Source organism: Lycorma delicatula, chromosome 12 (assembly GCF_047948215.1).
Source record: "Lycorma delicatula isolate Av1 chromosome 12, ASM4794821v1, whole genome shotgun sequence".
Lineage (NCBI taxonomy): Eukaryota > Metazoa > Arthropoda > Insecta > Hemiptera > Fulgoridae > Lycorma > Lycorma delicatula.
In genome coordinates, this window is record NC_134466.1 from 21,662,491 (window position 1) to 21,689,389 (window position 26,899).

At 34.1% G+C, this 26,899-nt stretch overlaps 1 protein-coding gene across 4 annotated transcripts in view; it reads left to right on the forward strand.

Annotated features, from left to right (window-relative positions):
* Positions 1 to 26,899, forward strand: part of LOC142332714 (uncharacterized) — a 406,945-nt gene that overhangs the window by 187,971 nt on the left and 192,075 nt on the right. The window lies entirely within an intron of this gene.

Here is a 26,899-nt window from a genome sequence, read left to right on the forward strand (position 1 = left end):
GAATCTCTAGTCACGTGGTGATTCCGGGTAATGAACGTGCAGATTCTGCTGGTAAAGACGCATGTAGTAAACCATTCTTCACTTCCCGTGTTACTCTCTCTTTCTCTTTTACCTGTTTAGCCTCCGGTAACTACTGTTTAGATAATACTTCAGAGAATGATATGTATGAGTGTAAATGAAGTGTAGTCTTGTACATTCTCAGTTCGACTATTCCTGAGATGTGTGGTTAATTGAAACCCAACCACCAAAGAACACCGGTATCCACGATCTAGTATTCAAATCCGTGTAAAAATAACTGGCTTTACTACGACTTGAACGCTGGAACTCTCGGCTTCGAAATCAGCTGATTTGGGAAGACACGTTCACCACTGGAGCAACCCGGTGGGTTACTTTCCGTGTTACTGCATCTGATTTTATTAACTGTGTGAAACTCACTCTTCGCGCAAAAAGTGGTAAGATGACTGGACGACTACAGTAGATAAACACCGGCACATTAAAGGTTCTGTGTTGCCATGTAACTCCTCTTACAAGAAAATTCGTCGTGAGGAAACGGTCCTCTGCCGAATGCGGATAGGACATATGAGGGATACTAACGGGTATCTTATGTTAGCAGTAAACGCACCAGTATGCATACGATGCAACTATCGTTTGACTGTGCGCCACATTCTTGTGGAATGCGTACGTTATGCTGCTTTGCGTCGTAAATTTAAATGGCCCGTGAATTTTCGTCAAATCCTGGGAAATAATAATGAAATTTCAGACCGGATGTTTTTTTTTCTTTGGAGTGTTAATACTTTACGTACTTTTATTAATGTTTTTAGATTTGTTTACAGTAGTTGTATATTTTTGTATCTAATATATTAGTTAAATTTTTATTTTGTCTTTGTTTTTAATATTTTAATTTTTAAATTTCTACTTAAGTTTTTATTTTGTTTTATTTTGTTGAAAAAAAAAACTTATGTATTACAGAATTTTTTGGGTATAAGAAAGGTTTCCGGTCGATGGCCACCGCGTTTGTCAACAATCGATAAAAAACGTAATCGATTGCACAGCTTTCTGGAACGTTTAGACTTATTTGAACGCGATTCCGTACGGTTTTTTTCGACATTTTGTAACAGTATAATATGAGGTTTGGATTTACTATGATGGGTCAGAGAAAACAGAAATCCAAACAGTGGGTTAGAGCACGTGAAGGTGCGCCAAAAAAAGCGAAAACGGTTAAATCTGCAGAAAACGTCACGGCTACATTTCTGAGATTCAGATGGTATAGTGCTTACAGATTACCTGTAAAAAAGGCAAGATTGCCATCGTGGAGTATTACACGCCAGTGAACAAAAAGTAATCTAAACAGTATTTGGAAGCAAATGAAATTTAGAAAACGAAAACTTTTGCATCTACATGAAAAGTCACGGCTTTTTTGGGATTTAAGTTATGTGGTTCTCTTACTTTCTCGAAAAAGGCAGGGCCGTCACCGAGAAGTATTATTACTCATTTTAGAACACGTTTCGGGTTCTAGGAATTGAATCGAATTTTGAATTTACGGTCGGCTTGTTGTAGATCTCTGATCTATATTTGATATTTATCAATGTGTACGGTATAGGATACAGTTTTTTTAGCCAACAGTCGTGTTGAGATAATGATAAAACTTTTCTTGAATAAATAAATCCTTTATTTAGTTGTTGTGTTTAGGTTTTAGTTTATTTTCCTCGATTTCTTTGGTCTTGCCGTCCATCGACGTTAAGATTTTGATCAGTTATTTCGTAATAGTTCTTATCGTTTAAGACAGAGGAGAGCTCTGTTGTGTCCAGACGGTCACGCATTTTAACTTTAAGACATTTGCATTTAGCAACTCCAGGCCAGTCGTAATCGGTTCTATCTTGCGCCGTCAATCGGATGGAACGGAACCGAATTTAATTTGGCCGTCCGGGAACGTGTGTTAAATTCCGGATCAAGTTCTTCGTGGAAAAATAATTATTGTTCTTAGCTGAAAGTTCTTTTATGCGTCTCTAGAATGGATATACTGTTTACGTGTTAGATTAATTTGGAATTCCATCGGTTTTTACGTAATTTTTTTTTTTGAGAATTTATTTTTAAAATAGATAAAACATTTCTACCGTAAAGATAAGTAAACACGATGAATTTAAAATTATATGCCGTTTAATTGATTGATTGATTTTTTTATTTTATTAGTTTTGAAAAGACCTAGAAAAGGCATTCGATAACGTAGACTGGAATAAAATGTTCAGCATTTTAAAAAAATTAGGGTTCAAATACAGAGATAGAAGAACAATTGCTAACATGTACAGGAACCAAACAGCAACAGTAACAATTGAAGAACATAAGAAAGAAGCCGTAATAAGAAAGGGAGTCCGACAAGGATGTTCCCTATCTCCGTTACTTTTTAATCTTTATATGGAACTAGCAGTTAATGATGTTAAAGAACAATTTAGATTCGGAGTAACAGTACAAGGTGAAAAAATAAAGATGCTACGATTTGCTGATGATATAGTAATTCTAGCCGAGAGTAAAAAGGATTTAGAAGAAACAATGAACGGCATAGATGAAATCCTACGCAAGAACTATCGCGTGAAAATAAACAAGAACAAAACAAAAGTAACGAAATGCAGTAGAAATAACAAAGATGGACCAGTAAATGTGAAAATAGGAGGAGAAATGATTATGGAGGTAGAACAATTTTGTTATTTGGGAAGTAGAATTACTAAAGGTGGACGAAGCAGGAGCGATATAAAATGCCGAATAGCACAAGCTAAACGAGCCTTCAGTATGAAATATAATTTGTTTACATCAAAAATTAATTTAAGTGTCAGGAAAAGATTTTTGAAAGTGTATGTTTGGAGTGTCGCTTTATATGGAAGTGAAACTTGGACGATCGGAGTATCTGAGAAGAAAAGATTAGAAGCTTTTGAAATGCGGTGCTATAGGAGAATGTTAAAAATCAGACGGGTGGATAAAGTGACAAATGAACAGGTATTGCGGCAAATAGATGAAGAAAGAAGCATTTGGAAAAATATAGTTAAAAGAAGAGACAGACTTATAGGCCACATACTAAGGCATCCTGGAATAGTCGCTTTAATATTGGAAGGACAGGTAGAAGGGAAAAATTGTGTAGGCAGGCCACGTTTGGAATATGTAAAACAAATTGTTAGGGATGTAGGATGTAGAGGGTATACTGAAATGAAACGACTAGCACTAGATAGGGAATCTTGGAGAGCTGCATCAAACCAGTCAAATGACTGAAGACAAAAAAAAAGTTTTGAAAAAAATGGCACTTGTAAAACTTTTTGTTTATTTTTTGTAGAATTATAGTCAACGGCTTAAATTTTTATCACGAACAGTTTTATAAATAGCGACAAAGTATTTCAGAAGGGATAAAATTTCAGGTATGATACACTAAAAAAACAATTTGATTATTCAATGTGCCGTACTGTGTGTGCGTAATACTACGAATTCTAGTGAATCGCATGTTATTGATTGGTTGGTTGCTTGTAGAGCGCTGAGCCAGGAGTGGACTAATGTACAACGAGCGTAGTGGTGACATCATCACATCTGTTTGAACCTGAAACCATTCCGCTTTTTCCTCCCTTTCACTCAATCACCCTCTTAACTCTCTCAATTTTTCTTTCTCTTCTTCCCCCGCTTATTCTTTATTCTTTTAACCCTCCATAAATCTCTCTTGTTTTTCCACTTATTTATTTTTTTTTCTTTTAAAAAAATTACTCGCTTTCTACTGTTCATTTATAAGTCTTCATTTCTATAAATCCATTTTCATTCCATTATAGGTCGTCTCAAGTTAACTTGAAGGCAGATAGGGTCGCGATCTGTACGCGTCAATCGACAGAACAATTAGTAAAGTTTAATGTAACATTAAACAAAAGATATATTTTAAAATACAGCAAATGTCTATAAATACTATTCGAAAACATTGTTATAAAAACCGCGCCACGCTTTTATTTAACTAAATATTTTCATTACTTTTAATTTTAAAATTTAATAATTATTACATTATTTATTAGATATTTACATAATTTATTTTTTAATTTTTAGAGGGTTTTTTAATTTGTTTCCTTTTTTTATTACTGTTAATATTAATAATAGTTAAATAAAAGCTTTTTTAAAAAATAATTTGTTATATGTAATCAAATATATTTTTGTAATTTTTTTTTACTGTTAGGTTAGGTCATGTTTAGAACTGTAAAAGTAGTCGGTTGACTTCATCGCCTCTTACCGACGATGTTCTAACGAACTCCGTGATTAATACCGTAAAATAGTTTAATTTTTTTTAAAGTTTTCATTAAAAAATATTTTTCATGATAAAAAATTTGTAGTTTGGTAATACTGATGAGATTTGTTTTCCCCTTCCCGGAGACGGTTCCGTTAAAAATTATTTAAAATCATAGATAACCTTCACAACCGACAGACTGAAATAAATTTTATAATGAAATTGTTTGAATAAAAAAAAATGTTATTAGTTGCCCGTCATGTGAAATATTCTGTAACTGGTTGTTTTTCTTCTAATATCAGCCAGTGTTACGTATGGACAGGGTTGGTTTTTTTTCATTAGGCATACATAAAGATATTTAGAATATATTTCAAAAGTCTGTTAGGATTAAAATCCGTCACAGTTAACTTATTACTGTGTCGGCCAATGTAAACTGTATGTTTTATAAAGGTTATTTGAAGTTAATTCTAAATTGTGTTCACGAGATGGTTGGCAAATATTAACTTTGGGTTCCTATGTCAAATATTTGTCGACCATCTCGTTGACACAAAGTATTATAAATTCACTATAATTCCCAATAATTTCGATGTTATATACACAGTGATTCTGGCGGAAAGGGAAATAATTTGGGGATTAATTCTAGAGCTTGTAATAAAGAAAAAGTTCATATAAACATATATCCGCAAAAGTTTTGTTATCGAGTTACGAAAAATTTCGCCCGGATTTAAGTTACCCCGGTGAAATAAAGACGTTACATAAGGGGTAAAATTGATTCCTATGGGAGAACTGTATCTCCCATAGTTATTACGATATCCATCGTAAAACAGAAAAATTCCGTGACAAAAGACACAATGTTAAGGTTTTAAGTACAATAACTTTATTAAATCACTAATAAATATTTAAATTTTATTATCGAAACTTTTAGAGAATTTAATTCTGAGAAAATTGATGTAATAAAGTGTACGAAATAGATGTAAAATTTTTAATAAAGTCTATTAACTCCCTAGACCTCCCTGTGTTCATTGAACTCATGCTTTTGAGAAAAATAATATATAAAAATTAAAGCCAGTTCAGTTATAAGAACTGTGAATGTATTTTAATTTTTTCACAGCAACAGTTTGGTCAGTACAGGAACCACTAATTGGTTTTGAGATTTCCAGACGCGGCTTCACTTAATCAGAATTACAAATATCATAATGATTGATTCAATAGCGATATTATAAAGCGGCAAAAATGTAAAAAACAGTTTTTTACCCCTTAAAATATTAAAATTAAAAAAATCCAAAAAAAACTTTTTATATATTTAACTGATAAGTACCAGGGCCCGGCATATAAATCCGACGATTTTGTAGTAATTGTTGGGTTGGCATCACTGCCAATGAGAAGGCGGGAGTGTTGTACATCGACAGGTCTATTCATGCTATTTCAGTAGCCAGTATGTCGTGGTCGGGTGATCAACGAGCGTTTGTGATCGAAGCCTTTTTAAAAATAATGACTCTGTTATTGTAACACAGCGTTTATTTCGCAGACATTTCAATTTAAATCGACACGCGTCTGTTCCTAGTAGGAATACGATATTGTTGCGGGTGAAGAATTTTAGGAACACATTGTCTGCTTTAAAAATGAAACCGACAGGACGAAAACGGACTGTGAGAACGCCTGAAAACATTAACGCTGTAAGGTTAGCTGTTACGCGGTCTCCACGACGTCAGCAGCGAGACATGTTGCTGCGCTAGCCGTTTCTGATCGAAGTGTACGACGAATTCTTCACGCCGATCTGAAATTACATCCGTATAAGATGATGTTAGTGAAGCAACTTAAAGCAAATGATTGGGTGTTTCGCGAAGCGGCTTGCGAGGTGATCCTCGAAAATGTCGACCAAGATGCCGTTATTCTTTTAAGTGACGAGGCGCATTTTCATCCGTCAGGATTTGTGAATAAACAAAAATACCGTTATTGGGCTTTGCATAATCCACGGCAAATTCTTGGACTCTTAATGCACGGCAGCAGTATGTGGACGGGCATTGTCGTGCAACAACACAACACCTTTCGACAGCAGTCCTCAGCCTTTGCTTCGAACTTTTTTTTTTGCAGGGCGAATTTGGATGTTTTCATTCCGTACTCTGCCCTTTACTCTCCGGCTCGTAATGATGGATCCGTGTTTCATCACCGGTGATGATTCTGTCTGTAAGATGTCCCGTTCATTACCGCAGCGATCCAAATGTTTTTGGCAGATGTCCAAGCGCGTTTCTTTATGGTACTGTGTGAGTTGTTTTGGGACCCATCTTGCACAGACTTTATAAAACCCATGTCTGTTGTGGATGATTTCGTTGGCAGAAACGCGACTAATTTGAAGACGAAAGTTCTTCGATAGTTACTCGTCTGTCTAAGAGAATCATGTCACGTGCACGCTCAATGTTTTCCTCACTTGGTGGTAAACGGTCGTCCGGTTCCTTCGTCGTGCGTAACCCTTGTGCGACTGTTTTTGAATTTTTCAATCCGTTCGTAGACACTCCGTTGCGGCAACACACTGTTCCCGTACTGTAACGAAAGTCTTCGATGAATTTTGGCCCCTGATACACCTTCCGACCACAAAAAACAGATCGCTGAACGTTGCTATTCTTTGGTACAAACAGAAAGAGGAGAAGCCACGGTTAACGGCAGGGCAGCGATAATGGAACTAACCTTGCAGCATCAAACATGCACAGACATAACAACAATTAAACCGGTCATGCGTCGTATACGCAACACGACAGTACTACCAACATAAACAGAAATATAACTAAATCGCGGATAATAATTGACTTACTCTCGTAGAACATATGTTATTACTTTTATCGATTTTGAAAAAGCTTACGATTCCGTAAATAGAACGTCACTTTTCCAACATTAACAGAATTAGGTTTAGGTAACAAAACAGCAAATTTAATCAAAGCAAGCGTAACTAACGTGTACTCTAAAAAAAAATTTCTGGGAAAATTGTCAATTCCTTTTCCCATCAAAACCGGCGTAAGACAAGGAAATGGACTTTCTCCACTACGTTTTAACTGTGCTTTAAAAAAGTTAGAGAAGGGAACAGAAATTTAGACAAAATTACCGGAATAAGACTGGGAACTAAAGGACTAAAGATTAACCGTTTAGTTTCCCCCGATGACATGGCGTTATTAGCTTAAAACTGGAAAGACGCTGGACAAAAAATTAAAGAATTAAAAAAACAAGCTGATAAAATGGGACTAAAGATCGCGTTTGAGGAAAAAAAGATTTGACTGATTATAAAAACTGCCCGAATTTCGTTAGCATAAATAATAAAAAAATAGAGAAAGCGGATAACTTCGGATATCTCGGAGAACGGATCGGTTGGAATTTTTTAAATAAAAAAACGGTAACAGTTAGAGCTAATAAAATATAATTAGCTTTTCACTTAACGAAAAACACATATAACAAACTGTTTCTATCATGGAACTCAAAATTTCGCACTATAAACCTATGGTAAAGCCGGAATTACTCTACGCGGTAGAATCCCTAAGACTGTGCAACATAAGTCTACTAGAATATCTAGAAAAAAAGAAAGGAAAATTATAAGAAAAATTTCAGGTCCTAAATTTAAAAAAAATAATCAGATAAAATTAATTCCAAATAACAACTTTATACTAAAATTGAAAAACTGTCAGACACGATAAGGAAAAGACGAATTGCGTTTAACTTCCATTTATTTAGAATGAATAACAGTAGATCGACTAAAAAGGGTTTTTAATTTCTTTCAAAGTTAAAAAACTAAAGAGAAATGGTTTACACAAATCCAGGAAGACCTAAAAGAATTGAAGATAACTGAAAAAAATTATAAGAGAAATTTTAAAGAAAATATTAAAAGATGAAAATCCACGAAGCGTCAAATAGCAAGAACAAAAAAAACTGGAATTTCCGAGGACTGAAGGAAAGAGATATCAGGAAGAATGAAAAGGTATTGGGCAGATAGAAAAATAGAAAAAAAAGAAACGATCACAAAGAAATAAATGATCTGTCCAGTTCCCAAGGTGAACAATTCGGTAAAAACTAATCGGATAGTCTTGCAATAATTTGCCAGTTTTTTAATCTTATTAATCATAGTCTTTCCTATCAAGTATGTTATGTATTATTGTGTAAAGATCAGAATGAAAGATTTTTTTCTGTAAAGGAAAACTGCCGTATTTATTCGAGTACCCCCCGCCCACGAATATGATCCGCACCACGATTTTCCGGACGGAAAATCTGAAAAAAAAATCGAGTATATACCGGTATTTTAAAGTGCAGCAGATATGATAAAAAAATACGTAAGTACGAAAATATTCAGAAAGTAAAACATTTAATTCGTTCATTAAAATTAGAATATTAATATTACATTAATAATTAATTACTTAAGTACTAGTTTAGTTCAGAATTAGTAGGCCAGTAAAACGAAAAGAAAAGAAAGTATCATGTTGAAAAGGATCATATCTATACGATTTTTAATATGGAATTTTATTTTTAATTAATCAATGTCAATGTCTTTATAAGAATTACCGGTTTCCACGTCGCTCTGCCAAAGGTGATCGTCTTCACTACCATCAAGTTCATTAGATATTCTGCATTTTTTTAAACTTTTCCTTACCAATTCCGTGCAAATACCTTCCCAAGCGTCTTTTATCCAAACACAAATCCGGTTAAAATCTGGGAGTTTCATTCTTCTTTTAGGCGTGAGAAAGAAATTTTCATCAGCCATCCATTTACTGTACAGTTTTATAATGCAGATTTGAGACCAATGAACAAGACTTGTCCTCTTCCGTATCTCAGACTACTGTTATCATGTAACGCCCTCGCCGGTTACTACGGCAACAATATAATCTGAATAGAAAAACCGATAAAAATTAGACCAATCAACAAGATTTGTCCTCTTCCGTATCTCAGACTACTGTTATCATTTAACGCCCTCGCCGGTTGCTACGGTAACAATATAATCTGAATAGGACATTCAATAAAAATTGGACCGATGAAAAACACTTGTCCTCTTTATTTTTTCTCTCCAATTCCATGAAAGATAGTGCGGGGACTACTTGAATAAATACGGTAGTTTAATATTATTTTTAAAATATTATTGGAAACATTTTTTGATCGCAATTCATTATAGCAAAATAAGTTGCGGCTTATTAAAGCCTTATTCTTCGTAAGTCTAAGTATTATAATAATAAGTTAAATGAGAACAGTGTTTTATTATTTGGTTTGGTTGAGGTATAATTATTTTTCGTTTGAATTAACAAATTAGAGAAATAAATATTTCTCTAATTAAAAAGTTTGTTTTTAATCGGTTTCCCTTTGATACTTTAGTCGAGAGTTGTAAGGTTCAAATGCTAGTAAAAGTAGTTTCTTTTATACGGATTTGAATACTAGATCGTGGATACCGGTTTTCTTTGGTGGATGGATTTTAATTAACTACACATCTCACATTGTACAAGACTACACACTTCATTTACATTCATACATATCATTCTCTGAAGTAATACCTTACGGCGGTTCTGGAGGCTAAACAGAAAAAGAGAGATGTTTTAATAGCTTCTTTTTTTTTTTTATTGTGATGGTCTTGACGTATTTCAGTATAGTGTTTAATTTTATACCTAAAGAAATATTTATTTAAATATACATGCATTTTAGAATTTTAAATTTTCCTTGTAGGTAGCTGGTATTAATATTTATGTTTACGTTTGTACCTACGCGTGAGAGAATAGTTAATTAATTATTAATAAATTTAATTTAAACGTCATACCCTTAAGTTTAATATGAATTATTAATGTTTGTAATTTACGCATAATAACAAATAATAATGATACTGTTATCATTTCTATTATTAATCCCATAGAACACCCACGAACGATAACCTAAAATTGTAACGTATTAAATAAATTTATAATGGCATAGAAAATAACAACACGTGTATCTCGATAGAATTCGTTACTCATCTGCTAACACTTTTCCAATCATTTTGTTATTAAACTCTCAAATAAATACACGTATGCGAGCAGGCGAATAATATCATGTTTCCATAGAGATAAAACGTTTTCGTTTATTTTTTAAAGTATGCAACTTTATGTTTACCGTTGGTTATTATTATTCGTATTCTAAAGGGTGATTCAGAAGGATAGGGCAATACTTTGACATCTCATTCTAGAGGCTAAAAATAAGAAAAAAGTTCATATAATCATAGGTCCGAAAACGCTTCGTTACCGAGGTATACAGGGTGAGAGATTTCGCCACAGTTTCAGTTACTCCGGGTAAATTAAGGCTTTCTGAAATTCTGGGAAGGTCAATTAAGGGGCAAATTCAATTGTTTCTTATGGTTTTTGAGCTCGGAAATCGAATAAAATAGGTCCGAGAACTGTAACTCTCTTAGTTTCTTGGATATCCCATGTAAAACGCCGAAAATGAGGTAAAAAAACACATTTTGTTACGTTTGACTTACAAAAACGTTGTTAATTCGGCAATAAATCATAAATTTTTTAAAGATAAATTGTAGAGAATTTAATTATAAGAAGATTGCTGCAAATAATTTCAACAGAAAACAAATAAAATTTTAAACATGTCGACTTTTATTAACAACAAAACAGATTAATTTTTTACAGATTGAAAAAACTTTTTCGTTATGTACAGTAGAAAATAACTGGAGGAAGAAATAATACTTATTATGTTATTAATGATAATGATAAAATGCTGCTTACAAGTAGTATTTCATGCGGTTTAATAAGTTTCAGAAATGCCACCGTTGTGTTCAATGCACTTTTCAACACGTTGTACTAGATTATGTGTTGCCAGTCTAACGGTATCTTTGCGTTCCTTGATTATAGCTGCAGCGTTGAGAATGAAAACAATCGGTTCACCGTGTGTATCTACTTTTTGCTTGTAAACCTCATTTTTCAACCGTCCCCACAAACAATAATCCAACGAAGCGAGGTCTGGGGATCTCGGTGGCCAATTAACCGGCCCTTCACGTCCTATCCATTTACCAGCAAACTTTTCATCAAGTCATAGCCTTACTTCATTAGTGCAATGTGTAGGAGCTCTATCAAGTTGGTAATACATTTCAATTCGTTTTGCTAAGGGGATATTTTTCAGCAACATAATAAATTCATTACGTAAAAATTGCAGATAATTTCTCCCTGTGACACGATGTTGTAGTATGAAAGGACCAATTAATCGGTCATCTATGATACCGCACCAAAAATTCACTGAAAATCGTTGCTGGATATTTTTTTCCACTGTAGCATGTGGGTTTTCTTCAGACCATCGATGCGCATTCCGTGTGTTGTTTATTCCGTTACGAGTCAAAGTAGCTTCATCCGAAAATAGTATAAACGGAATTAAATGTTGATTCCCATTAACCCGTTGACAAAACCGCAGCCGGCTATCGTAGTCACCAGGCTGGAGTTGTTGCACTTTCTGAATACGAAAAGAATGCAATCCATTTTTATTTAATGTCCACCATACTCTAATTTGTGAAATATTGAACCGTGTTGCAATTAATCGTGTGCTCGTTGCCGGACCTGCAGAATGTTTTCACCTTCATCAGCACGATTTTCTTGTCGTTCAGATGAAATATGACCGCTGGGAAGTGTACCGTTCTCACGAAGATTATTAAAAATTCTAATTAATACTTTACGATTTGGTACAACACGACCGGGATACATATGTTGATATTCCGTAACCGCTGCCGCAGCACTTTCATTGCAAAATCCATAGATGAAAATCACGTCGGCATATTCCGCATTAGTGAAGATACGCTGCATTTTTAAAAACAAAACTAAACAGAATTTCACTTTTTTTAACAGACTTGATTTTTACGCACTGTAAAATGAATACAAAATTACACTTCTTACCAGTTTTCTGAACTTTTACGATAAGAATTCGAGGTAATACTGCGAACACGATTGATCAGCGAAAGGTTATTTAACACATTACCACAATTAACTGACAACAATGAGTAGTATTTAAACAAATTGTGATGAAAAAAATCAGTGTTGCCAACTTGTTTTCCGTAGATCTAAAATTATTGTACCTAGTAGTCACATCTGTTTTCTTTTTTTGTAACATTTTCTTCTATGTTTTCTTCGGTTTTGTTGCTAATAAAAGTCGACATGTTTAACATTTTATTTCTTTTTTGTTGACATTATTTACATCAATCTTCTTATAATTAAATTCTCTACAATTTGTGTTTAAAAATGTATGATTTATTGCCAATTAAACAACGTTATTGTACGTTATTATAACGTAAAAAATGTGTGTTTTTGATCCTATTTTTTGGCGTTTTACAAGGGAATCATAGAAACTAAGAGAGATACAGTTCTAGGACGTATTTTTTTTCAATTTCCCAGCTCAAAAACCATAAAAAACCAAGGTTTACCCGGTGCAACTGAAACTCGGGCGAAATCTCTCACCCTGTATAACTCGGTAACGAAGCGTTTTTGGACCTATGTTTATATGAACCTTTTTCTTATTTTTAGCCTCTATAATGAGTTGTCAAAGTATTGCCATATCCTCTTGAATCACTCTGTATATAAAATATTTAACGGAAAAAATAGATTTTTAAATATTTTTTGTTGTTGTTGAATTTGATTAAATTCGTTTACTTGCTAAAATTAATATTTTATTTGTCGTCGGATTTTTAGGACTAAAGTGTCGTGTTGGTCACAAAATAATTCTTCATAATTTTTATAATGCAGCACAACTTGATAAATCTAATAATTCCAATAATATTTAAGATTGAAAAATTAAAACGACCACCATTTTGAAATATTTTCAACGAAGACTATCGTTTTGGTTTTTTCCTTTTAAACAGCCTTATGAGGAACATGTTAACAGCCTTAAAAGGAAGTCATTCCTTTTACGACTATTAAAATTATATATACACATTTAAAAAAAATGAAAAGTACATAAAATTTTATTTTATTAATAACTTATTGAATTCTTATTTATCGTAAAACATTTTTTTTTACAATCAGAGGTTAATAATTATTAATAAATCAAACATGAACTTTATTTATACAATTAACCTTATTACAATGGGTATACATTAAATTTAAATAATTAATTTCTAACATCATTTTGCGTATATGTTAATGATGAATTAAATAGGACGATGAAGTGCATCGAACGAGTACTGCGATAGGACTTTACTTGACCAGAGAAGAAAACCAAACAAAGAATAAAAAGATCAAGAGAGGATGATGAATATAAAAAGAAACTCTGAAAACTAGAGAACGTGTACACAAATTAAGAACAGAAGAATTATGTCAAACCAAAGAGCGATTAAATGATCGGTAACAAAAAACGAAATAATGATCAAATCCGAATTAGGGAGAATATTGTCCGACAATATCAGAGAAGTAATCAACTAAAAGATAAGAAATTTTTGCAATTTATTAAAGACCGGGTCTATTTTTCAGTCATTCTGTAGTAGTTAACTTTAATGTAGATAAAATTAATCAGAAATTCCAGAATAATTAAATAAAATTAAACTAAAAAATCCAAAAATAATACGATTCTAGTTTATAATTTTCAATTAACATTAAGTAATTAGATGTTTTATCAGCTATATTACACATACACATATGTAATAATGACTATTAAATTACGTACATACATTTATAAAAGTACATAACATTTTATTTCATAAATAAATACTTAATATTTTTCATTGTTATTATTGAATAATTATTATATATTGTAAAAATTTCTCTACAATCACGAATTAATAATTATTAATAAATCAATATATTTAAATTAAATAAAAAGGAGATGAAGTCCGATTCGAACCGATGTGTGCCTTCCCATTGTAAGATCCAAATATTTCATTAATAAAAATTTTATTCGGCTATAACTCTGGAACCGATGAAAAGAAGTACCACTTATGATATATCGTTGAAAGGTTCTCAACGAGGGCTTATTACTGCAGTTAATCAAAAAGTTCAGAATCCAACGTTTTTGGATTCTGTGCTTTTTTGGCTATTTTTGACCCAGTCGATTGGAATCAAAAAGGGACGTGCACAACTAGAAGTTACAACAGTCCTTAATATAAAATTTCAACGTCCTATGGGTAATCATCTTTGAGTTATGCGAGATACATACGTACGTACAGACATCACGCCGAAACTAGTCAAAATGGATTCAGGGATGATCAAAATGGATACTTCTGTTGAATACTGAAAATCGAAATTTTTCGCGATCACAATACTTCTTTTACTTCGTACATCTCCACCCCTTACGGGAAGACACCTCACTTTTGATGATTCCAGTCACCATAACACCACCTCCGTTCCGAGGATCCCTGAGGAGCTTACCCCAGGTCGTCTTTAGACCCTATAACTGATTACATCCCACAGTCATCAGCCAGGTCTCAGTCGGCATGCCACCGATACAAATGTCTCGGCAGATACTTACATCAGTAAAAATTATTACCTCAGCCAACGCCTTCGCTTTATTTTCTTTCAGATATTTTCACTTTTCCTTTCCTAAAATATCACCCTCTGAACACGCTAACCGAGTCTGCGGAAGCGCGAACCCCGCGCCTAGTCCAATTTTAATATCAAATCTTGTGAATGTAAGTGGCTTAACCATCCGACTAAGTAACGAGTCGATACGAAACTAAACTCGTACCGTTCAAAATGTGTTATACGTAACAACGAAATTCAGACCTCTTAATTCCATCACTCACTATATACATCATACCTGAAGACCGCCCTCGGGGCAAGACAGTGCCACACCTCACGGTTGCACGGAATACCATGCTCCCGGTAACGCAGTCACCCCCTGCGGAACAGCGGTTCCGCTACCCAACTTTAACAACTATTGCTCTAAATTATCCGCGTATCATTTACTCCATCGCATTCGAAGATCGCTCTGGGCAGCGCCACACCTCATGGCTGCATGAACAACTATATCCTCGGTAGCGCAGTCATCCCCCCCTCCAAAAGCGGTTCCGCCAATCGACTTTAACAATCAATGCGTTTGAATTAACCGAGGCTCATTGCCAAAACGTCTACAGCCGGCCGATCAAATGTCTCGGCCGAAATTCTAGCCATCCGAGATCCTATTCTGTTTAAACACCTTCAGCCGATCTACGTAATGCAAGGAAATGGAGGAAATTAACCACGATCGACCATTCCCCTAGGACCTTCCAATTAACTCGGAAATCCAGAAAGGAGTCCACTCTCTCAAGTTCTCTCACTATTCTGGTACGTTCATCCTCGTACCGGGAACTAACATGGAGGACATGGTCCACCGTGTCATCAACCCCCCAATCCGAGCATAGACCTTTTTCTTTTTCCTGTTTAACCTCCGGTAACTACCGTTTAGATAATTCTTCAGAGGATGAATGAGGATGATATGTATGAGTGTAAATGAAGTGTAGTCTTGTACACTCTCAGTTCGACGATATCTGAGATGTGTGGTTAATTGAAATCCAACCACCAAACAACACCGGTATCCACGATCTAGTATTCAAATCCGTGTAATAATAACTGGCTTTACTAGGACTTGAACGCTGGAACTCTCGACTTCCAAATCAGCTGATATGGGAAGACGCATTCTCACCACTAGACCAACCCGGTGGGTTCGAGCATAGACCTGAATCTACTAAATGAAACGTAGCTAATCTCTCCCGAAAAGTACCATTCCCGGAAAGGAATTATGTAATATACCGATTGGGGGAATCCACCTAACCGCCCGTAAATCAGACACAACTGGAAATATGCCATACGTATAACGACCAACATGGGAGTCATTCCACCTGGCCTGCCAAGATGTAAAAACCTTGGTCTTCAATTTCCCGCATACATTCCGAAGTAAGAAGACCATCTTCTATGGCAAAGAATATTTATCGGCTTAATGCCAACAACAATACAGGAAGTAAAGATGATTGCAAATTTTCTCCGTTTCCGATTACACTAAACGAGATATTCAGTAGATTTTTGATTGAAAAAAATTGAGGTTATTTTTACCATGAAGATCAGTAAGTTTTTTCTTGTGGAAGTTTGTGAAAGACTCAATCGTATTTATGAGCCGAATTTTCTATCAACTGTCGATGAATTGTGAAATCTCATATCTGCAGCAGAGCCTGCAATTCGTGGTCGCTTTAGTACGGGACGAATAGTATCGTTTAGATGTATGCCACGGATCCGTAGGAAGTTGACCGTTTGTGAAAATGTTTAGAAAAATTTCATATTCAAGTATATATAATACACCAAGGTATATATTAATATTTTTTTTTATTTTTTAAGTGACAAAGCCTTTTGAAATTGGATGGATCTTTTTTATGAAGTACACGTGTATATATATATATATATATATATGAATTTTATGTTGTATTATACATCGTTATGAGAAAATCGTTTTAGTTTATCGGATAATAAGGAACGAGAAAGAAGGATTTATAAAGTTAACAACTAGTGAGGAATATCGGTGTTTTCATTTTAATAGTTTCCTTCGTTCCGATAAGAAAGGATAAGTAACTGCTAATATTATTATGATAAAAAATATATACGCTGTAAGGCTATAAAAAATTTATTCTCTACTTTATTTTGTACATTCCCACGAGTAAATTTTTTCATAGTATTAAAAGTCTGCAAGTCGTTTGTATGATAGAGAAGAAACAGACGGATCTTTTTACAGTTTCCGTTATAAAACGTAAAATGAAAATGTAAGTATGTTCATACTGTATATAAAAGTCAACACCAATTATTCTTTACGCTTCTAAATATTTTATAATATTATATTAAGATGCAAATTTAACTAAGTGCGAGCGCACGTAAATTATAACGACGTATATCAACCGAATAAAATTTCCGTAAAACGGTTTCGATTAGCGATGAAATTTAACCTTATTTTCCTTCGTTAAATTTATAAAATAATGTATAATTAATTCTTTGCGTTTGAATTTACTTTTTTATTAAATACATTTAATAACTAACGCCTTATCTTAACCTTTATAAATCTTGAAAAATTATTACATCGAGTTTTATGTTTAAGCGATAATTACTCTCGATGATTATTTTCGTTACATTCCACTAAAATTATATAGGGTGTCCCCGACGCGGTAAGGGGATATTTAGCAGGTGAGGGCTCGTTTCATTCGCCCCTTCCGCTTAACTAGGGGGCTCTGCCTCCCGCGAGATACCTCTGTGTTCATTAAAGTCATGCTTCTGAGAATAATAATAAATATAAATTAGTTGTAATTTCTTCAGAGCAACAGTTTTATCGGTACAGGACCCGCTAATTGTTTTTAGATTTCCCGTTGCTCGCGAAATACATAATCAGAATTACAAACAAAAATTACAGTAACCATGATACCGAAACGATTGATTCATTAACGGTAGCGTAAGACGGCAAAGATTTAAACAATTTATGGTTTTTTACTCCTTAAAATGTTAAAATTAAAAAAACCGGAAATGGTTTGTAGATGTTTCTCTGAAGAGTATTTGCAAGTTCAAATCTACGGAAGATTTTCATTTAGTACAATCGGAAATAGGGAAAAATTGTAATCAAAAGGATTTTTTTTTTCATCCCGTTTGAGGTCGAATTTAAAAATTAATCTAAAGCTTTATTTATAACTAGCAGACCCAGCAATGCTTCGTATTGCTAGATTTGCTATATATATATATACAGGTGTCCCATATAAAACGCAACTCAACCTTATATTGGTAGGTATTCAAATAATAAAAAGGCATGTGTAAATGTAAATGTAATTTTTATTATTACCATCCATCACCTTACATTTACAGTAAATGTCGGAAGTGGCCGCCATCTTCTTTAATACAAGCTTCAATTCGTTTTACAGCGTTTCTTGCAAACTTTGTGGCTGGGTATTTAATACAGCTTGTTCAATATCGACTTTCAATCGTTCAAGTGTTCCTGGTTTGTCGCTGTAGGCTTTTTCTTTGAGGTAACCCGTAGAAAAAAATCCGCCGCAGTCAAATCTGGAGATCTTGGCGGCCACAAGCCTCGACCGATAACACGATTACCAAAGAATTCCTCGACGAAATCAGAAGTTGAATCCGCGTAGTGCGATGTCGTACCGTCATGTTGTAGCCGGCAGTGTCTGTCTTTCTCTTCCAAAAGTGGGATGAACCGAAATAAAATATCCTGATATCGTTCTGCATTAATGGTGTACTCGAAAAAAATAGGACCGATTATTTTCTTCCGCGATATCGCGCACTGCACGCCCGACTTCTGCGAGTGTAATTGTTTTTTGTGATAAACGTGGGGATTTTCAGCGCTCCAAATTCTACTGATTTGGCTGTTTACGTAGCCATCCGAATGAAACCGTGTTTCATCTGTGAAAAATAACGAATCCGTAACATTAATTCCCTCGCGCAGAAATCGACGGAATCGTTGACAATATTATAGCCGTTTTTCTTTGTCGGGCTCAAGAAGTCGATGAACCGTTTGAATACGATAAGGTCGTAATCGTAATCGTTTGGTCGCCCGATGAACAGTCGATTTAGACAAATTAATTTCAGCAGACAAACGTCTTATCGATTTATTAGGCGAGGCGAGTAATCGGTCTTTGATTTCAGCGACTGTATCTGTATTCAACACCGACGCAGATCTTTTGTGTTCCTTGTTATTAACAGAACCGGTCTCTCTAAATTTTGTGTCTGACCTTAATACTGATGTTTTGTCAGAGTAATCTGGACTTTTGAAATTTCATGGATGAGTGATTGATGGGTTGCGTTTTATATGGAACAATCTGTATATATAGATTAAATTAACACAATTGAAAGTTTGATAAAATATACAAAAAGTTAACACTACGAACTTCACAAAATTTAACCTTTCACTTTATATCCCTTTTTTACTTTTCCATTTCTCTTTTCCCATTTTCTATATTTCCATTTTACCCTTTTCCGCTATTTCCTTCTTTCGAATTTTACAGTTTCCTTTTTCCCATGTCTCATTTTTCCCATTTTCCCCTTTTCCAATATTCCCTATTTCCCTTTTTTCCCATTTTACCGTTTTTCCTCGCGCGTAAATCGGTCCAGTAGTATTTTAGTCTATAGAGGAGATATATATCAACATTGCATCTATATATATATATAGTAAGAGAGAGAAGAAGAAAGTCTGTTTATTTCGTGAATAACCGGCGCCCCATAGCGACACTATTTTTCGCAAAAATATTTCTTTTCACGTAACATTTTCTGAATATGAACCAGATCAGACCATAAATGCAACTTTTCCAAATATCTCGACTCCAGCGCCATCTAATGGTTCCATTTTTGTAGAGGTATCTATTTCCATTTAAGTAACATATATTCTGAATATGAGCCAAATCGAAACACAAATAACATTTTTCTTAATATGACGACCTCAGCGCTATCTAGCGGGTCCAAACTAATCCAGAAACCTTCCCTGGCATGCGTCTAACCGTTCCCCAAAGTTTCATCGCTATCGGATGAACGGTTTAGGAAGGCATATGAGACATACAGACTGACAAACATTCATTTTTATATATATATATAATAATAATCTTGAGATTGGTTTTTCGATATTTACATGAAAATTACGTACATCATAAATCAATTATCTTCATTTTTTACAAAGAAATTAAAAAAATCAAAAACCAAGTTTAACCCTTTAAATTTGGAATTTTAAAAAATTTAGAATTTTTTTTTTAAATGTTCGTATGAATATTACACATACCAAAGATAAAGTTAATATCTACAAAAGAAATTTAAAAAAAAGGAAATTTGATTTTTACTTCATTTTAACTCTTTAATCTGGCAATTCAGGGTAATTTTTTACGTTCTAGACCCCGGAAGAAATGTTTTCCTAGATTTTTACTTACATCGCACAAAAGGTTTATATTTTTGCCAAAATGTGTGAAAGATATTTTAGGTTTAAATTCGTTCAGAATTTCACTTGAGCGCTGGCTCATTCAGTATGAAAACGTCGAGTTCTTTTTTGATTCAATCGTGAATAAAATTGACAAGTTATCCTAGGGAAGTATAAATCTTACGTTTTTCGTTAATCACCTTTTGACTTCTAATGAAATGATTTTCCCTCTGTTTAATATTTCTGTAATCTTTAGTAATCGTTAAATATATACTCGGCCACTTCTGTTCTAATTTATACACCTTTAATATTCTTCTATATTTTAATCATAAATTGATGGTAACTCCTGAAACAGGACTCTTGTACCCAAGGAGTACGTAATTTTCCAGACTATTATAAAATCGCAAAAATTATTATTTCATCATAAATTATTGCATCACAGTATTAAATTATAAAACTATAGTTACTCTTGTGACCCTGTTGCGGATCAACAGGAGTATTTATATAATTCATAAGCTATATCTTAGAACTAGCAGTTAATGATGTTAAAGTTTAAAAAGTTTTTGTAACTTCGAAATAAATAGTAATCTGATGGTTCAAGATCAAGGCTATATGGGGAATGAGACATCACTTCCCGACCGATCTCCAATAATTTTCTTGGTAGAGCACGAGTATTTTGCGATTTGCCAATTCTGACCGTTTTTCTTTGATCCCATCCTCCGGTTTCATTAATTGTTGACAGAAAACATCTGAATCGATCGTTTAGTTCCTTGGAAGGAGCTCATAATACACTCCACTCACCGGGTTGGTCTAGTGGTGAACGCGTCTTCCCAAATCAGCTGTTTGGAAGTCGAGAGTTCCAGCGTTCAAGTCCTAGTAAAGGCAGTTATTTTTATACCAATTTGAATACTAGATTGTACATACCGGTGTTCTTTGGTGGTCGAGTTTCAATTAACCACACATCTCAGGAACGGTCGAACTGAGACTGTACAAGACTATACTTCATTTACACTCATTCATCCTCTGACGTAATACCTTAACGGTAATTCCCGGAGGCTAAATAGGAAAAAAAAGAAAAGTCTCATAATACACAATATCTTTATAATCCCACCTAATTGACAGTATGATACTTTTTTTATGAGATTAACTTTCGATGCGGTTTGCGAACCGGTTCATCATTCTTGAACCGTGATTCCTTTGAATTTTATTACAGATAATGCATTTTTTATCACCGGCGTTGATTCTTGTCAAAAAAGGGTCGAATTCATTTCATATGAAATTTATATCGCTAATATCAATTCTTTATGTTAAGTGAATCTATTTCAATTCATGTGAAATTCGAATATCGAGTTCAAGACATTTCATGTCATTTTCAATTATTGCATGCGATACATTTAAACTCTCTGCAATCCCTCGTACGATCAGATTCGATTATATCTTTGATTTGGTCTTCATAGTTTTAAGTAGGTCGACAAGAACATTTGTCATTTTTTAGTGAAAAATTTCCGGAACGGAATTTTTTAAACCGATTCTGACAAGTGTATTCTGTTTTTTTCTGAACTGCACATGCCTTTTTATGAACCTTAGCAGCTTTCTTGCCTTTACGGAAATAAAAATATGTTGAAAATGTTCGTTTTTTAATTACGTGTTAAGATCGACTATAAAATAACAATTGCAAACAAAATTACACGCAATTTTCTTTTAAAAGATATTAATATTGACAGCTATGAAATACGAAAGAAAATTATAACTTTGACAGAAGTCCTACAAAACAAACATAAAGCTATTTGTGAAAACCGAAATTTTTTTTTTGTCGAACCTATAATTTCTACATATATAAAATTCTTTAAAAAAAATTTAGGTTAGCCGTAACTTTTATAAATTATCACATTTATTAATTTAATATAACGAAAAATCCAATATCCTTGACTGGTGTTTCTCTATTGAATGAAAACGAAAATAAAATAGTTGTACAAATATAGAATTAAGATTTAATAGACGATAAGATAATGCAGCGGGGAAGTTCTTTGTAAAAATTTCTATGACAAATGATCGAGCTACGCGATGAAAATGGGCTCAGAAATTTCTCTTTTATCGATTTTAGCATAATAACCGACCATCAAAAGGATTAAAAATTACTATTTAAAATCATAAAACGCAAAATAAAATTATGTAAAAGACGGTGTAACTTGTTTTTAAAGCAACCGAATAGTTTTTATTTAATTAAGCGTGGAGTATGTATAATTTTTGCGCCGACAGCAGTTCGTTTCTCTTTACAAGGCACTTCCAGAGAGGAGTTCTTTCCTCTTGTATTCGGTTTAAGAACTCTTCATTTTGTATTTTATCGACCCACCTTATTTTCAACGTCCTTCTGTATTACTATATTTCAAACCCCCCTAAGTATTTTTTCTTTTGTTCATATTTTTTTTTATTGTAAAGCATTGATTCCATAAAAATATATTTACGTATTTCTTTTCAAATCCTTTGATTTATATTTGATACCGATGAACTTCTTATTCACCAGATTAACTAGAAAAGCTTGCGTCTTGGGATTATGAAGTGGATAATTTTTTATCGTACGAAAAATATCATGCTTAATCCGGATTTGAATCCGGGATATTTCAGATGAAAGACCAATACGATATGAAAGCTCTTATTGTTTATAAAATTTTTCAGTATCTGATGGAATATTGTCGAGTGTTTACCAGTTCAACGATTATATTAAGAGATAACACATACACAAACACACCACACACACACACACACACACACACACACACACACACACACACACAACACATACATATACACACAAACACACACACACACCACACCACACACAGATGCATACACACACATACACACCACACACACACACACACAAACACACACACACACACACACACACACACACACACATACATATATATATATATATATATGCGCACGCACACGCGCACACACACATACACACACATACACACATACACACATACACACACATACATACACACATACACACATACACACATACACACACACACACATATATATATATATATATATACGCACACATACACATAAACACACGCACACACGCACACACACACACACACACACACACACACACACACACACTAAAATTGTTATGTATAATTGTAAATGTATAATTTATTTTTTTTTAAATCTTATTGTTTATAACGAATAATGATTCTGCTGTGAACTTGTTAATAATCAATAAAGAATTTATATAAAATTAAGTATGTAACGCAGCGATAGTACAACTAGAAAATCAATAATAATCCCTACTCTATAATAGTATATAAAGAGGAAGGGGGTTTTCGTTTGTATGGAATAAACAAAAAACTATTCGAACTATTCAGTTGCAACCAAATTTTTACTCATGTTTCTTGGCATAACTTGAGAAGTTTTTTAAAATATATTCCGCCTCAAAAACTCTAGAAAAAAAAAATATGTGTATGTAATAGTGGAGATTTGCCGGTTGAAACACAAACTTTAATAAATTGAATTAATGAACTTTGAACTGCGAGTCTCTGTCTCACCGGGGTGTAAACTGAATGATTCGAATCAGTCGAATGATATTACAAAAATAATAGAATAAAATTTATGTTTAATAAATAATATTAAAAAATTTTTTTTTAAATTCTGTGTAATAATGGGCTTCCCGTGGAGGATTGCGTGTGAGGCTAGAGTAATGTGGTATGAGGGCATCTAGTGGGAGGGTGGATCGATTACCACCATCAACTGGTAACAAACGGGATGTCCCTGGGACGCTGTTTTGGGAGGTGCAATGGGGTGCTCTTAAAATATCTCTGCAAACAATCGTCCGATTTTCAAAATTGAAACGGAATATTTGTTAGTAGGTCGAAGGCTAACTTTTGCATGCATCAGGTATACTCGTGATCTAACAGATCACAGTTATTCGGAAATGTTATCAGAAAAATGAAGATTATTTATTAAAACTTGTAAATAATAAATAATACTTTAAGGTGCTCCACTTCTCATTTGGGTCGCTAAATTCTCTTGCTCCTTTCTAACAGCGAGCCTTTTCCAAGATATTTTCAATAGAGGCTTATTGAAATTGAAGACAAAATATCATGAGGGATTTATAATCAACGCCAAGCAAAAACTACTGAAGATAAATTGATGAAAATTTGTATACATGTTCTTTTTACGACGTAACTGCACACTAAGAAAGGATTATTTATAAATTTCAAATTTAAAGGGTTAAAATGGAGGAAAAATGAAATTTACTATTTATTTTTTTAATTTCCCGGTAAAAAATTAAGATATTAGCTTGATTTTTCGTGTTTCCAATCTTCATATGAATATCTAAATACCAGTATTTAGATTTTTTTGAAATTCCGAGTTTCAAAGTTAAAAATGGATTTTTTAAATTCGACCTTGAAAGGAGGTGAAGGAAGATAAACAAATTTTGAACAATGATTGTAAATTTTCTCAATTCCGATTATGCTAAACGAGATATTCATTAGATTTGTGCTTGCAAATACTCTTCAAATAAATATTTAAAAACTATTTTCAGGTTTTTTTGAATTCCGATTTTTTTAAGGGGTGCGAAGTTATACGGCGCTGTGGCACCAACCAACATAAAATAAAAAGATTGACCGCTACAGGATACGCAAGTAACTACGAAGGTTATTTTTTTTTCAAGGTCCGATCGGTCACGAAATTAAAACCACTGTGAAAATTAAAAATTTGTTATTTGTAACAAATACTTACATAGTTACGCTATTTCTCTACATAGTCGCCACTCCGATTTAGATATTTGTCGTAGCGTGGTACCAACTTTCCAATACCCTCGTCATAGAACGGAGCCGCCTGTGTTTTCAGCCGTGTTTCTACGCCGGTCTGCAGCTCGATGTCCGTGCCAAAATTTTGTCCTCCTAGCCAGCGTTTCATGCGAGCAAAGAGGTGCAAATCGGATGGAGCCAAGACCGGGCTGTATGGTGGGTGATCAAACACTTCCCGACGAAAACGCTGCAGGAGCTTCTTTGATACAGCTGCAGTGTGCGGCCGAGCATTGTCATGGAGAAAGAAAATCCCTGATGACAACATTCCTCTCAGCTTATTCTGAATCGCCCTTCGTAGACGTTGAAGAGTCACGCAGTAGGAGGCTGCAGTGATGGTTGTGGTACGTTCCATGAATTCCACCAAGAGAACTTCATTCCGGTCCCAGAACACAGTAGCCACACACTTTCTGTTGGAGAAGGTTCGCTTGAACTTCTTCGGTTTACTGGGAGAATGAGAATGCTGAAACTGTCTGGATTGTTATTTTGTTTCTTCAGTTTTGAAATGGACCCATATCTGTGATAATTTTGTTCAAAAAATCTTCTCCTTCAATGCGGTAGCGCTGGAGAAACGTTAGGGAGGCGTCCATTCTCATTGTTTTGTGATGGTCGGACAGCATCTTGGGAACCCATCTCGCACACAGTTTGCGGTACTGAAGTCTCTCACTCACAACGGTGTTGAGAGCCGACCTTGAAATTTCAGGAAACGAATCGCTCGATACAGAAATTGTGAACCGACGATATTCTCGAATCGCCTCATCCACTCGCTCAACGAGATCATAGGTTGACACTCGGTTCCTTCTCTGACCGCCTGCATCATGAACATCTGTACGTCCTGCTTTAAAGTTCCTGCACCATTGTCGCGCTTTGCTGTCACTCATTGAAGTTTCACCGTACACATTACTTATTCGTCCATGAATTTCAGCCGCATTACACCCCTCAGCCTGAAGAAATCGAATTACCGCACGTACTTCACACTTGGCGGGAGATGCTATTGTTGTAGACATGTTTACGTGCTAGCTGCGCGTTCAAAACTAAACGAAGTGACGCGGCGTGATTGAAGGCCATACCAGAGACGCTGCTCAACACATATGCGCAAAGGTTCATTCGATTTTTGCCCGGGCTTTTACATCGCGACCGATCGGACCTTGAAAAAATAACCCTCGTATATAGTACTGTTTTTAACAAACTATACTAATCAAAAAGGTAACACACTACATTTTTATTATCAAAATATGTTATTAATTTAGATTTTTCTTTTTTGATCTTTTAAATAATATTAATTAAAACATTGAATTTTCCGGATCTCCGTTGAACGTGTACATAAATATTTATTTAAATTGTGAACATGTTGTTTATTTTTTCTGAATTTTTTACATTAAACAACTTCCATGTATACGAGTATACTTCAACATTATTTCATTTGTTTATATTTTAAATAATAAATTGTAAATTTTGTGATGTTTCTCTGATAAAGGTTTTATCATCATGGTTTATTTAATCTAACCGAGCAAATATTTTTTTTATCCGTATAGAAACGTATTTACTCGTTCCTGATGTAATCTATATAATGTACACTTATATTTATCATTTACATACCAGAATAATAAAAAAATTTAGTTATTAAAAAAGTACTATTTAAATACTTAATAAAGCTGACAACAAAGTTGTAATACTTTCCTGGCCTCGGTTATTTATTCTTATATATTGGAAAACTAATTATACGTGGAAAAAGGTTAAAAAATAAAACTTTACGTTTGACTGAATAAACTGATTTTGATGAAATTCAGCGCAGAGGGTCGTGTGTATGGGGCAATTTATCGGTAAAAGTTAGGGATCAATACCTCCAGGAAATGAGGGTTTTTTTTTGGGATCAAAGCTCATTTACATGCGTACATGATTATCTTCTAAAATAAAAAGTACGTCACGGTCGTAGGCGTGGTTTGCTTATTAACGTGTTTTATCTACTTTACGAAATCGCTCGTCATCAGATTACTCAAAA